Genomic DNA, 12,885 nt, shown 5'->3' on the forward strand with positions numbered 1-12,885 from the left:
ATCGTGTGATTCAGAGGTTAAGACTCTACTCTTCCAATGTGGGGGACATGAGTTCAATCCATGATTGAGGAAGTTCCATATGCCAGAAATAAATTAACAAATAAAACAGCTATAATGTCAGGGGATAAGCTGGGCAAGGAGTTTTCTGAGCCATAGGTCAGGGTCATGGTCATGACGCATTGGTTTAGAGTTCGGCCTTAAGAAAAGTATATTAGCCAGCTTGGGATGCCATGGCAAGATACTACCGACTAGGTGACTTAACAGAAATCTATATCCTCACAGTTCTGGAGGCTAGGTGTCCAAGATCAAGGTCATGGCAGGGTTGGTTTCTGGTGAGATCTCTGTTTCTGGATTGTAGACAGCTATTTTCTTACTGTGTTCTCACATGATCTTTCCTCTGTGTATATACTTTCCTGGGAAAGCATATTTACTTTATGAAGGTAAACTGATTAGTCTAGAGTTCCAATTAATGGATTTTCAGGAAGTTCTTAGAACAAATAATAATCTTCTTTTGCGTTTCATCTTTCTAAGAGTTTCCTGGAATAGGAACGTCAAATAAAGTTGTGTATGTGTAGACAGGAAGTTATTTCAGTGTCTCAAAAGAAACCTATTTTAACATCTTTTAAAACGATACTGATGAATCTATTTGTAGGGCAGGAATAGAGACACAGAGTGGAGAACAGACTTGTGGACTCAGAGCGGGAAGGAGAGGGTGAGATGAACTGGGAGAGGAGCACTGACATGCATACATTACCATGCATGAAATAACTAGCTAGTGGGAAGCTGCCGTATAGCACAGGGAAGTCAACTTGGTGCTCTGTGATGACCTAGAGGGGCGGGATTGTAGGGTGGGAGGAAGGCTCAGGAGGGAGGGGATGTATGTATACTTATAGCTGATTCGTGTTGTTGTACATCAGAAATGAACACAACATTGTAAAGCAATTATACTCCAAATAAAAAATAATTTTAAAAACTTCCTTCAATCCAGTGTTTCCCCAACTCAACTTTATCACTCTCCTCTCATAAAACCCGTTAAAATGTCAAGAAACAGATCATAATAAATACTTTACTAGGAAATAAATTTCTATGAGAGCATGAGGAACCAGAGGTTCTCAAAGGGTGGTCCCCAGACCAGCAGTGTCAGCATCACCTGAGAACTTGTTAGAAATGTCCTTATCTACTAAATCAGAAACTCTGGGGGTGGAGTAGCAATCTGTGTTTTAATCCACCCTCCTTGGGACTCTGATGCATTGCTAGGGTTTGAAAACCACTGCCTCCTTATAACCCTTCTTTTTATTTTTCTGCCCAGTGCAGAACGGAGACAGGTGGGTGCCTTAGCAGACTAATACCTTTGAGTCCTTCCAGGAGACAGGCTTTAAATATTTGTCTGCATGTTCTTAGTAGAGATGGGAGCAAACCACTTTTTTGTAAAAGGTGACAGCCTGTTTCTTTATATTGTGACTCATACTCTGATCTTCTCTTGTCTTTTGTGAGATCTTTGAAAACAGCATTCTCTCTGCACTAGGACTAGTGCATTAGTGAGGAAAATGAAACATACTCAAGATGTTAGAGGAGAGCCCCAGAAGAGGGGCTGAGTAGCGTGGTATCAGGGTTTTGCTTTTGAAAAAATTAATTCTGGGGACTTCCCTGGTGCCAGTGGTTAACAATCCACCTTGCAGTGCTGGGGACCTGGGTTTGATCCCTGAGCGGGAAGCAAAGATCCCACACGCTACAAGGCGACTAAGCCCGTGCACCACAACGAAGACCCAACACAGCCAAATAAATAAAAAACATTTTTAAAAAGCTAATTCTGCCCACGTTCCCCAACACGCCTCCATCTCCTCCCGTCCCCTACTTGAGATAGCTCTTCTCCCATACCTCTCTTCTTGGCTTGGCAGCTTTTGGGCGGTCTTTCTCTTCTAGTTCCTGGCCCCATGCATTCTCTTTGACATTTTCTTCTAAGTTCAGTTCAATGCCCATAAAAGTTTCAAAAGTCTCTATCCCACACCCACCTGCAAGCTAATACTATCTTCAAGGAAACTGGAGGAACTATATTAAGACCAAAAGCTTTGTTTGCCTTGTGAACAAAGAGCTCCCTCAGCTCCCAGGCTTCACCAAAGCTGTCCTGAGCAAGGGTGACATCACTTGATGTTTCCCTACATTGGCAGAGAAAACCTGAATTAAAACCATATCATGTTTCCATGATATGGTTTGTTCCAGTCAGACTCCAGAGTCTCCTTTTACATGGCTGTTCCAACCTGGGTGAGGCCCCCTTAGTGTGGATCGGGTCCTGCCCCCACTGTTCGGCCTCCCTCCTGGTTACAGGGAGCCAAGCCCAGTGAGCAGAATGAAGGTTGTATCCACAGGGTGTCACTGAGGGACTCTGTCTAACAAGTGCACATCTGAAAGAGGTCAGTTTATAGCTTCTGGGGTGCAGTGTTATCTGCTTTCAGACTTAATTGCACATTAGAATCACCTGGGGAGCATTATCGCTATTGACACCCTGGCCATACTCTACATCAGTTAAATCAGAATCTTTGGTACAGACCTAGGCACCAGAAAACTCCCTGAGTAATTCCAAAATGCAGCCAGTTTGAGAGCCACTGGACCAGACTGTGTACACAATCATATACTACCCTAAGACATTATAACCATCTTGTTCAAAGCACTTCACATAGCTAAATTAGTTATACTGTCGTCACTTGCTGTTTCACAGATGGGAAATTTGATACATAAAAGGAAAATGTGACTCAAAAGGAGGGCCACAAATGAACTGTTACAGGGGTTATAGAAATGTCACTGCTGTCATCAAGGACTGAGACTTGGTAAATGCTGTATTAGTCTTTGAGGTTTCCAGAGACCAAAAAGAGTTTGGAGAATCTATCAATAAATGAAGGAGGCAGGCAATTTGAATGGAATCATCATGCATTAATTTCTGAATTAAGCTTTTCTGTGTGAGAAACCAGAACCCTGAAGAAGTAAAGTGATCATGAATTTTTAAAATTAACAGTATGGTTTTGGTTTTAATATTAAATCTGACTAAGAACTGTGGGAAATGCTCACGTGTGGTCAGAATCAACATCAAAATACTTTAACTGTGTTCCATAGCAATTCATACCATGTGTTTCTGGAGATACTTCTCTTCATCAGCTCTGGCTCAAAACAAATGTCAAAAATATCAGACCAAAGGACTTGTCAGGCCATGGAATCCATGTCCTGGATGGTTACAGAATATTTAAATTACAGTGGGGGAAAAAAATGAGAGGAAAGAAGTTGATAGGGACAGAGCTTTTATTCTGAAAATTAGAGTTTTAAATTTCATTTCTTTTCTTTTTTTTTGTCCTCAGCAGGCAGATCTTAATTCCTCAACCAGGAATTGAACCCATGCCCTGCAGCAGTGGAAATGTGGAGTCTTAACTAGTGGACTGTCAGGGGAAGTCCCTAGTTTCATATTTTTAATAATCCTTTTCTCTGATTGAGTGCTGGTTATAAATTACTAATCTCATCATTAGCATCTAGTGTGAAAGTCGTTCAGTCTGTGTCCGACTCTCTGCAACCTCATGGACTGTGGCCTGTCAGGCTCCTCTGTCCATGGGATTCTCCAGGCAAGAATACTGCAGTGGGTAGCCATTCCCTTCTCCAGGGGATCCTCCCAGCTCGACCTCATCATAACCAGTAGCTGAATCAGTCAAAAGAAGGGCCAGGATTACTTTCAGCAGAACTGCGTTTCAGCTGCTTCTGTCACTTTTCTATTTTGCTTTCCAGAAATGAACGATTTCTGCACTGGGATGAGCAGAGCAGAAAACATCACTGGAAAGGAGAAGCCCTTTGATTTTGGATTATCAGAGTGGAAAACTCCATCAACCTCCCTGAAGATTTGTCTCACCTGGAGATTATATAGAATATCCTGCAACTATGAATATGTGAATGGAAGGTCAACATTCTCCTAGAGGACTTGTTACAGAAGAGTTCCCCCACCAGCCTGCAGATGAGACCTGAAATTCTTCTACCATAAATTCAAACTTTAGAATAAAATGCCATCCCTCTCATGGATGATCTTGAGAGTTCCACAGTGACCATTATCTTCCCCTTTTTCTTGACAGATAAAGCAGAGGATGCCCAGTTAAATCTGAATTTCAAATAAATAATGAATAATGTTTGGTATAAATATGTCCCCAATATTATATCCCTATGCTAAAAAAAAAAACCACATTTTTTTCACAGAAAATAAAATTTAACAAGGCATCCTGTATATTTATTTATTAAACCTGGAACCCTTCTGCTAACCAAATGGAAATTCTCTTTCTGGCAGCAGTATGCCCATCAGCAGACATTAGGTCATGATTGGTCTAAAGTAATCATTTCCTCATTTTCCCAGACTTTCTTGCAGCTGGGGGTATAGTGCCCTGGTCATTGAGACATTAAGGGAAGTCTGTACATATGTGCAGGATATGGTTTGAAAAGACTTTTTTTTTTTTGCAAAAGTGACTAGTGGTTCCATCTTTGCTCTGTTTCTCCTTCTTGACTTAAATGTGGATATGGTACTGAGAAGGGCTTCCCCAGTGGCTCAGTGGTAAAGAATCCACCTGCCAATGCAGGAGATGTGGGTTCAGTCCCTGGGTTGGGAAGATCCCCTGGAGAAGGAAATGGTGACCCACTTCAGTATTCTTGCCTGGGAAATTCCATGGACAGAGGAGCCTGGCGGGCTATATAGCCCACGGGGTCGTAAAAGAGCCAGACATGACTTAGCGACCAAAAACAATTCCTTTCATCTTCCCTTGCTTGGAACAGTAATGCAACTAATTGAGACATTATGCTATTGACTTGTGAAATTATCGTAATTTCCACATTGGACCTGTGTTAAATAAAACATTAAGAAAGACAATCTCATATAACCTGCTGCCTCTCCCTGCCTGCACCCCCTCCCCCAAACAAGACAGTGAGGTCATAATAAAGGACTGTAGGGACAAAAGAGAAGAGATCTGAAGCCTGTCTTGAGGCTTCGCAGTGTTAAAAGGCCTGGAAGATGAAGGGAGATGAAAAAGAACCAGCAGGCTTAGAAGGAGTGACAGGAGGAAGAGAGCATTCAGCGCCCAGCTGAAGAAAGCTTTTCAAGGACAAAGTGATGATTTGCCTGAAATGCTGCCAAGATGACGAATAAGATGAGTTCAGATAAATGCCTGGTGGATAACGTGGAGTTGAATTTGACAAGAGTGATGTCCCTGGGGACACAGGAGGAAACCCTGGATTAGAGAGGATTTAACAGACATGAACAATCAGGTTCTTCCAGAAACTCCCTTTGCCATGCTCAAAGGGAGGTTTATGTCCCCAGCCCCTCTGTTCTGTTCTAGAACTCCCATCTAGAATCCTGCACAAGGGAAGGTATAGAATAACGACAGCTTCCTGACTGGTCACTGGGAGGATGAAATGATGGTCTGCTTTCTGTAAGGCAGGGTGGGTAAACTAATGCAAAGGGTGCCACACCCAATCATGTATGTGTTGTCTTGGGTAGAGACAAGAGAGCCCATGGTGCTTTAAATATTTACTAGCTCTCTGTCCTTTTCCAGAAAAGTTTGCCATGCTTTGTTGGAAATAGGGAGAGAGAGAGAATGAATTAAGGCAGTGAGTAAACGATGAAAGGGTTTAAGAAAAGGTTTTTGTTTTGTTTTGCTTTAAAAAAGAATGAAATAGGACTTCCCTCATGGTCTCAATTCAGTTGCTCAGTCGTGTCTGACTCTTTGCAAACCCATGGACTGCAGAACTCCAACTTTACTGTCCACCACCAACTCCCAGAACTTACTTAAAATCATGTCCATTGAGTCAGTGATGCCATCCAATCATCTCATCCTCTGTTGTCCTGTTCTCCTCCCGCCTTCTATCCTTCCCAGCAGCAGGGTCTTTTCCATGCAGTCAGCTCTTCTCATCAGGTGGCCAAAGGATTGGAATTTCAGCTTCAGCATCAGTCCTTTCAATGAATATTTAGGGCTGATTTGCTTTAGGACTGGCTGGTTTGATCTCCTTGCAGTCCAAGGGACTCTCAAGAGTCTTCTCCAGCACCACATTTCAAAAGCATCAATTCTTTGGTGCTCAGCTTTCTTTATAGTCCAACTCTCATATCCATACATAACTACTAGAAAAACCATAACTTTGACTAGATGGACCTTTGTCTGCAAAGTAATGTCTCTGCTTTTTTTTTTTTTTTTGTCTCTGCTTTTTAATATGCAATCTAGGTTGGTCATAGCTTTTCTTTCAAGTAGCAAGCATCTTAATTTTATGGCTACAGTCACGAGCTGCAGTGATTTTTGGAGCCCAGAAAAATAAAGTCTGTCACTGCTTCCATTTGCCATGAAGTGATGGGACCAGAAGCCATGATATTAGTGTTTTGAATGCTGAGCTTTAAGCCAGCTTTTTTACTCTCCTCTTTCACTTTCATCAAGAGTGCTCTTTAGTTCCTTTTCACTTTCTGCCATAAGGGTGGTGTCATCTGCGTATCTGAGATTATTGATATTTTCCCCAGCAATCTTGATTCCAGCTTGTGCTTCATCCAGCCTGGCATTTCACATGATGTACTCAGCATATAAGTTAAATAATCAGGGTGACAATATACATCCTTGATGTACTCCTTTCCTGATTTGGAACCAGTCTGTTATTCCATGTCCTGTTCTAATTGTTGCTTCTTGACCTGCATTCAGATTTCTCAAGAGGCAGGTAAGGTGGTCTGGTATTCCCAGCTCTTGAAGAATTTTCCACAGTTTGTTGTGATCCACACTGTCAAAGGCTTTGGGATAGTAAGTAAAGCAGAAGTAGCTGTTTTTCTGGAATTCTCTTGCTTTTTCTATGATCCAACAGATGTTGGCAATTTGATCTCTGGTTCCTCTGCCTTTTCTAAAACCAGCTTGAACATCTGGCAGTTTATGGTTCACGTACTGCTGAAGCCTGGCTTGGAGGATTTTGAGCATTACTTTGCTAGCATGTGACATGAGTGCAATTGTGTGTTAGTTTGAACATTCTTTGGCATTGCCTTTCTTTGGGATTGGAATAAAAACTGACCTTTTCCAGTCCTGTGGCCACTGCTGAGTTTTCCAAATTTGCTGGCATAAGTGCAGCACTTTCACAGCGTCATCTTTTAAGATTTGAAATAGCTCAACTGGAATTCCATCCCCTCCACTAGCTTTGTTCATAGTGATGCTTCCTAAGGACCACTTGACTTCCCTGGTGGTCTAATGGTTAAGAATCTGCCTGCCAACTCAGGGGACATGGGTTCAGTCCCTGGTTCGGGAAGATCCCACATGCCAAGGGGCAACTAGGCCCAAGAACTACAACTACCGTGTCTGCAAGCCCTAGAGCCCAAACTCTGCAACAAGAGAAGCCTCTGCAGTGAGAAGCCTGAACACCGCAACCCAAGAGTAGCCCCCGCTGGCCACAACTAGAGATAGCCCAAGTGCAGCAACGAAGACCCAGCAGAGCCAAAATAAATAAATAAAAGTTCAGTTCAGTTCAGTCATTCAGTCGTGTCCGACTCTTTGTGACCCCATGAATCTCAGCACGCCAGGCCTCCCTGTCCCAGAGTTCACCCAGACCCACGTCCATCGAGTCAGTGATGCCATCCAGCCATCTCATCCTCTGTCGTCCCCCTCTCCTCCTGCCCCCAATCCCTCCCAGCATCAGAGTCTTTTCCAATGAGTCAACTCTTCGCATGAGGTGGCCAAAGTACTGGAGTTTCAGCTTCAGCATCATTCCCTCCAAAGAAATCCCAGGGCTGATCTCCTTCAGAATGGACTGGTTGGATCTCCTTGCAGTCCAAGGGACTCTCAAGAGTCTTCTCCAACACTACAGTTGAAAAGCATCAATTCTGCAGTGCTCAGCCTTCTTCACAGTCCAACTCTCACATCCATACATGACCACAGGAAAAACCATAGCCTTGACTAGACGGATCTTTGTTGGCAAAGTAATGTCTCTGCTTTTGAATATGCTATCTATGTTGGTCATAACTTTCCTTCCAAGGAGTAAGCGTCTTTTAATTTCATGGCTGCAGAATAAATAAAAGAAGAATGAAATAACATTTGTGTATGCTGAAAAGATTCAGGAGAAAGAATAAAAATTGATGTTGCAGAAAAAAAAATTCCTGGGTGGCGTTCTCAAGTATTACGGAAGGATAGGGATCAGGTGCTCAAGCAGAAGAGTTGGCCTTGGTAGCACTAGAGACTTATATGTCTTTCATTGTTATTCTATGAAAAGATGTGCAGTCTCACACACGTGAGGAAGCATTCTCCAGGGCAATCACATGGCTCACCTGATTTGTTTCCTGTTTCGAGAGAATCACTGTCCTGTGCTGCCCAATGCCCAATTTCTTAAAACCATTATTTCAAAAATAATTTTGATATATTTTGTACGATTTCTTATTTGCTTCAGATGGGAAGTGTTAGAACACAAAACCCAACTGAGTAAGTTTTAAAACTTTTGTTGGCTTTATTCAATATTCTAGAAATAGGATTCCAATCTAGCAGATAAGAAAGGAGCTCCAAGGAGCTGTACAAAATGAGAGACTTTCATAGGAGACAGGAACAAGGAAGTTATACTAGGCAAAAAAAAATTCAAATTGGTTATTGCAATGTTACTTTCCCTCTAGGGGATGGCAGAGACCAATGAGGCAGATTGGCTAACTAACACTGAACAGGTGATTCCTGTTTGATTAGTTGAAATTTCTGTTTCTGGGAGAGCAAAAATTATAGTTAAGCCTTGGTTTGGTGACATGGAGCTTAATATAAGTGATTCCATTTTGAGCCTATTGTCTTGTTTTTAACAGCATGTAAATCAGCTCCCTCCTTCCATTTCTAGTTGAATTATATCAAGCCCTTTATTTTAGATAAAATTAGCTAGCTGTAGTGAATTTTCCAAGTTTATTATATTCAATACACATAAAAACTGAAGTTGCTTTTCCTCATATTTCTCAACTATTTTATGTTTACACATCTGGCTTTGCATACTACCAGCAGAGGGCACTTCAGTCATATTTCAACCACTTACAAGTCAGAATTAAACAAATTTATCTTTGGGATGTTCCCGCTAATATAGAAAGAGAACTCTAGTCCTCAGCTTAAAATCCTCTGTGAGCCTACCTGGCTCTTCTGTTTCCCTTAGCATGTCAGCCCACTCTTCCTGGTGTCCAGGCTGTGCTTAGTCGCTCAGTTGTGTCTGACTCTTCGCAAACCCATGGACTATACAGTCCATGGAATTCTCCAGGCCAGAATACTGGAGTGGGTAGCCTTTCCCTTCTCCAGGGGATCTTCCCAACCCAGAGACAGAACCCAGTTCTCCCGCATTGCAGGTGGATTTGGATTCCTTACCAACTGAGCCACCAGGGAAACCCGAGCCACCAGGGAAGCATAATGTTAATTTGTTTTTCCTCCACTGCCTCCAACCCTTCCCCTTCCTTTGCTGCTGCTGCTGCTAAGTCACTTCAGTCGTGGTCGACTCCGTGTGACCCCACAGACGGCAGCCCACCAGGCTGCCCCTTCCCTGGGATTCTCCAGGCAAGAATACTGGAGTGGGTTGCCATTTCCTTCTCCAATGTATGAAAGGAAAAGTGAAAGTGAAGTCACTGTCGTATCTGACTCTTAGCAACCCCATGGACTGCAGCCTACCAGGCTCCTCCGTCCAAGGGAGTTTCCAGGCAAGAGTACTGGAGTGGGTTGCCATTGCCTTCTCTGTTTGCTGTACTAACGCTTCCTAAATGTGAAACTTCCTCGAAGCTTCTCTTAAGTACTCTTGTCCCTTCCTAGGTGACTTCTAGATGGGAAACAGATGAAGTCCAGGTATATTTCTAGGAGCCTAGAGAGCCTCTGTTCTTTGAGATTCATCATCATTGCAAACGCAGTGTGTCCTGCTCAACAAATCTCTCTCTTTTCTCCTTATACCTTCTAGTTTTCTTAAACAGATTAAAAAAAAATCAGTATTATTGAAGTATAGTTAATATATGAAGAGGAGCTTTCACTTTTCACTCTCATGCACTGGAGAAGGAAATAGCAACCCACTCCAGTGTTCTTGCCTGGAGAATCCCAGGGACAGAGGAGCCTGGTAGGCTGCCATCTCTGGGATCGCACAGAGTTGGACAGGACTGAAGGGACTTAGCAGCAGCAGCAGCAGCAGCAGAATATGCCACCCCTAGATATACCTCTCTGGCATAAGGATTATCTTGGGTTGGTTATTTTTAAGAAACAAGAGACACAGGTGAAGTTCTGAGAACAGAATAGAAGCCACCCTATTGTATGGGATATTTACAAGGGGAATCTCCATTTGAAGGGGTGTCTTCCTCACCGTACCAGGAATAGGAGGATGACTAAAGCTCTAGAAATTCTAGAAACTACTGTTCTTTAAAAATAACCAGTTTACAATAATCAATATGCATAATTTGGGGTAGTATATTTTGTTTCTCATCAGTACTACTTTCAAAACTTTAAAGAAGTTTCACAGTTCAAAAGCTAAATTAATAGATTGCTCCACATCTTATTGAACCAGTCTGTCTTGATAGTAAGTCTACTCAGTTAAAGAGTTGTGTCTCATTACAGGAGGTGAATGATGCTCCTTCCAGGTCTGTATTACATGAATCAGGATTTAATAAGAAGCATTTCTATGGAAGGCTTCCCTGGTGGCTCAGCAGTAAAAGAATCCTCATGCCAACGTAGGAGATGTAGGTTCGATCCCTGGGTCAGGAAGAAGCCCTGGAGAAGGACATGGGAACCCACTCCAGTATTCTTGTCTGGGAAATCCCATGAACAGAGGAGCATAGCAGGCTATAGTTTGTGGGGTCACCAAGAGTCAGACCATGACTGAGCAACTAAGCACACACGAATCCACAAACATGTGCTACTGAAACATAATTTTTCCCTCTAAAATCACCTAAGTTGGGCTTCTCTGCTGGCTCAGTAGTAAAGAATCTGCCTGCCAATGCAGGAGATGTGAGTTCAATCCCTGGGTTGGAAAGATCTCTGGGAGAAGGAAATGGCAACCCACTCCAGTATTCTTACCATACTAAAACCTGAAGTTCTAAAAATGTAGAGATCTTTTGGTTTCCATCTTAGGTGGAAATGCACTAATCTTTCAATTCCTCTCTAAATTTAATAGGATCTTCTGAAGGTGGAGATAAAAGGGCTTCATAAATCAGAAGATCTGCTGCTGGTCAGGATACGTGAATGCATTGCCATGGAGGTCCAGGATACATCAGCAAAGGACATTTCATAGGAAGGTCTGAAGTTGGCAGAGCCTCATAGAGCCCTGCAGAGTAGGGGGAATTTTAAGAGACAGCAAGGGAGCCCTCCTGCCTGTACCAGGTGCTTCTGCTAAATTCAATTCCTAATTTTTGGCATTTTTATGAGTAACCTGTATACTCAGGGTCTAGAGATTACCTGCCATGCTCTCCATAAATCTTATAGGGAAAAAGAAGCTAAAGCAGGTAGATGGGTCTGGATTTTTAGAAGGGGAATTTACATTGGATGTAGATATTAATTCTGTCCTTTCTTCTTGTTAAGGGACATAATTTCTGTCCCTTCTTCTTAGGGGAGTCCTTGTGGCTAGCATTATATTTCCCTGTCTTCTTTTCAATTTGGTATTTCCATAGGTATCCACTTTTCTCTGTTGCGTGTTTCCATTGTGTCTGACTCTTTGCAAGCCTAGCCTGGACCATAGACTGCCAGGCTGCTCTGCCCGTGGGAGTCTCCAGGCAAGAATACTGGAACGGGCTGCTGTGCCCTCTACCATTTTCTCTCTTAAACATAGCCAATTCAAGGGATCCATCACGTAGCCACTGACAAGTTGTATCTAATATTAGCCTCAATAGCAACTCAAACAAATGATCCTTTTTATGGTTTAACCAAGGCTGCAAGAGGTAGTCCATAAGAAAGTACAAAAGATGCAGAAGATCCACTCCCTAAGAAAGATCTAGCTGCAGATGGGGTGCGATCCATATTTCTGTCCAGTTAAATCAGTAAAAACAGTGTTGCCTGGCATGCTGAGAATTCTCATTCTCTGCATACTTGTCTCAGAGGTCCTGGGATCCCTCAGTTGCAGCAACCCTGCAGTGGGCAGAGTCCCATCTGCATTGCCACCTGTAGAGGTAGAAAAGTTGTTCCTTCCTCCCTTCTAGATTCTTTGGCTGGTCTAACAATTAAATTAATACAAGACAGGTTAATAGAAAATCAAGCAAAAGTTTAATAATGTGTATACTGACTCAGTGACTGAGCACATACCTCCTTATATACATGCCAGAAACCCAGGAAAACTGAGTAACTCTCTGAAATGGCTAAAACTGCCATCTGAAATACCATAGGCAGCTAAGACAAAAGATGATAGTGGTGTGGAGTCAGTCATGGGAGGTTACCAGGAAAAGCACAGAAAACAAGTATAAGATTGTTATGTAGATTTAAGTCCTCATCTTCTCATTGACAAGAGTTTTCTAGAAATTTGGATATCCTTCTCTTCCTGGTACAGAGAGGAAGACACCCTTTACAAATGAAGATTTCCCTTATAAATGTAAATATTTCTTATAGAAGGGCAACTGCCACTCAGTTTTCAGAGCTTCACCTGTGTCTGCTTTTATAGAAAAAATAACCAGATTAAAATAATCAATATGCCAACAAGGCATACCTTGGGGTGGTATATTTTGTATCCCTTCAGATTTAAGAAGAGTGAATATTAATCATGGCTGAGCAACCCAGAGGCAATCATGAACCTCTTCAGCAAGGCAAGACAGGGACTAAGAAATAATTTCTTGAGGTCTCTTATTGGTTTTGTTCCTGCCAAATCAGTTGAACCATGTGTAGAGAGATAGTAGCATAAGTCAGGCTCTAAAAAGAGATATACTTACAATGAAAAAAAGACATGTTAACG

The sequence above is a fragment of the Bos grunniens genome, chromosome 8 (assembly GCF_055505025.1).
Source record: "Bos grunniens cultivar Pamir isolate PY7600 chromosome 8, Bosgru_T2T1.0, whole genome shotgun sequence".
Classification (NCBI taxonomy): Eukaryota; Metazoa; Chordata; class Mammalia; order Artiodactyla; family Bovidae; genus Bos; species Bos grunniens.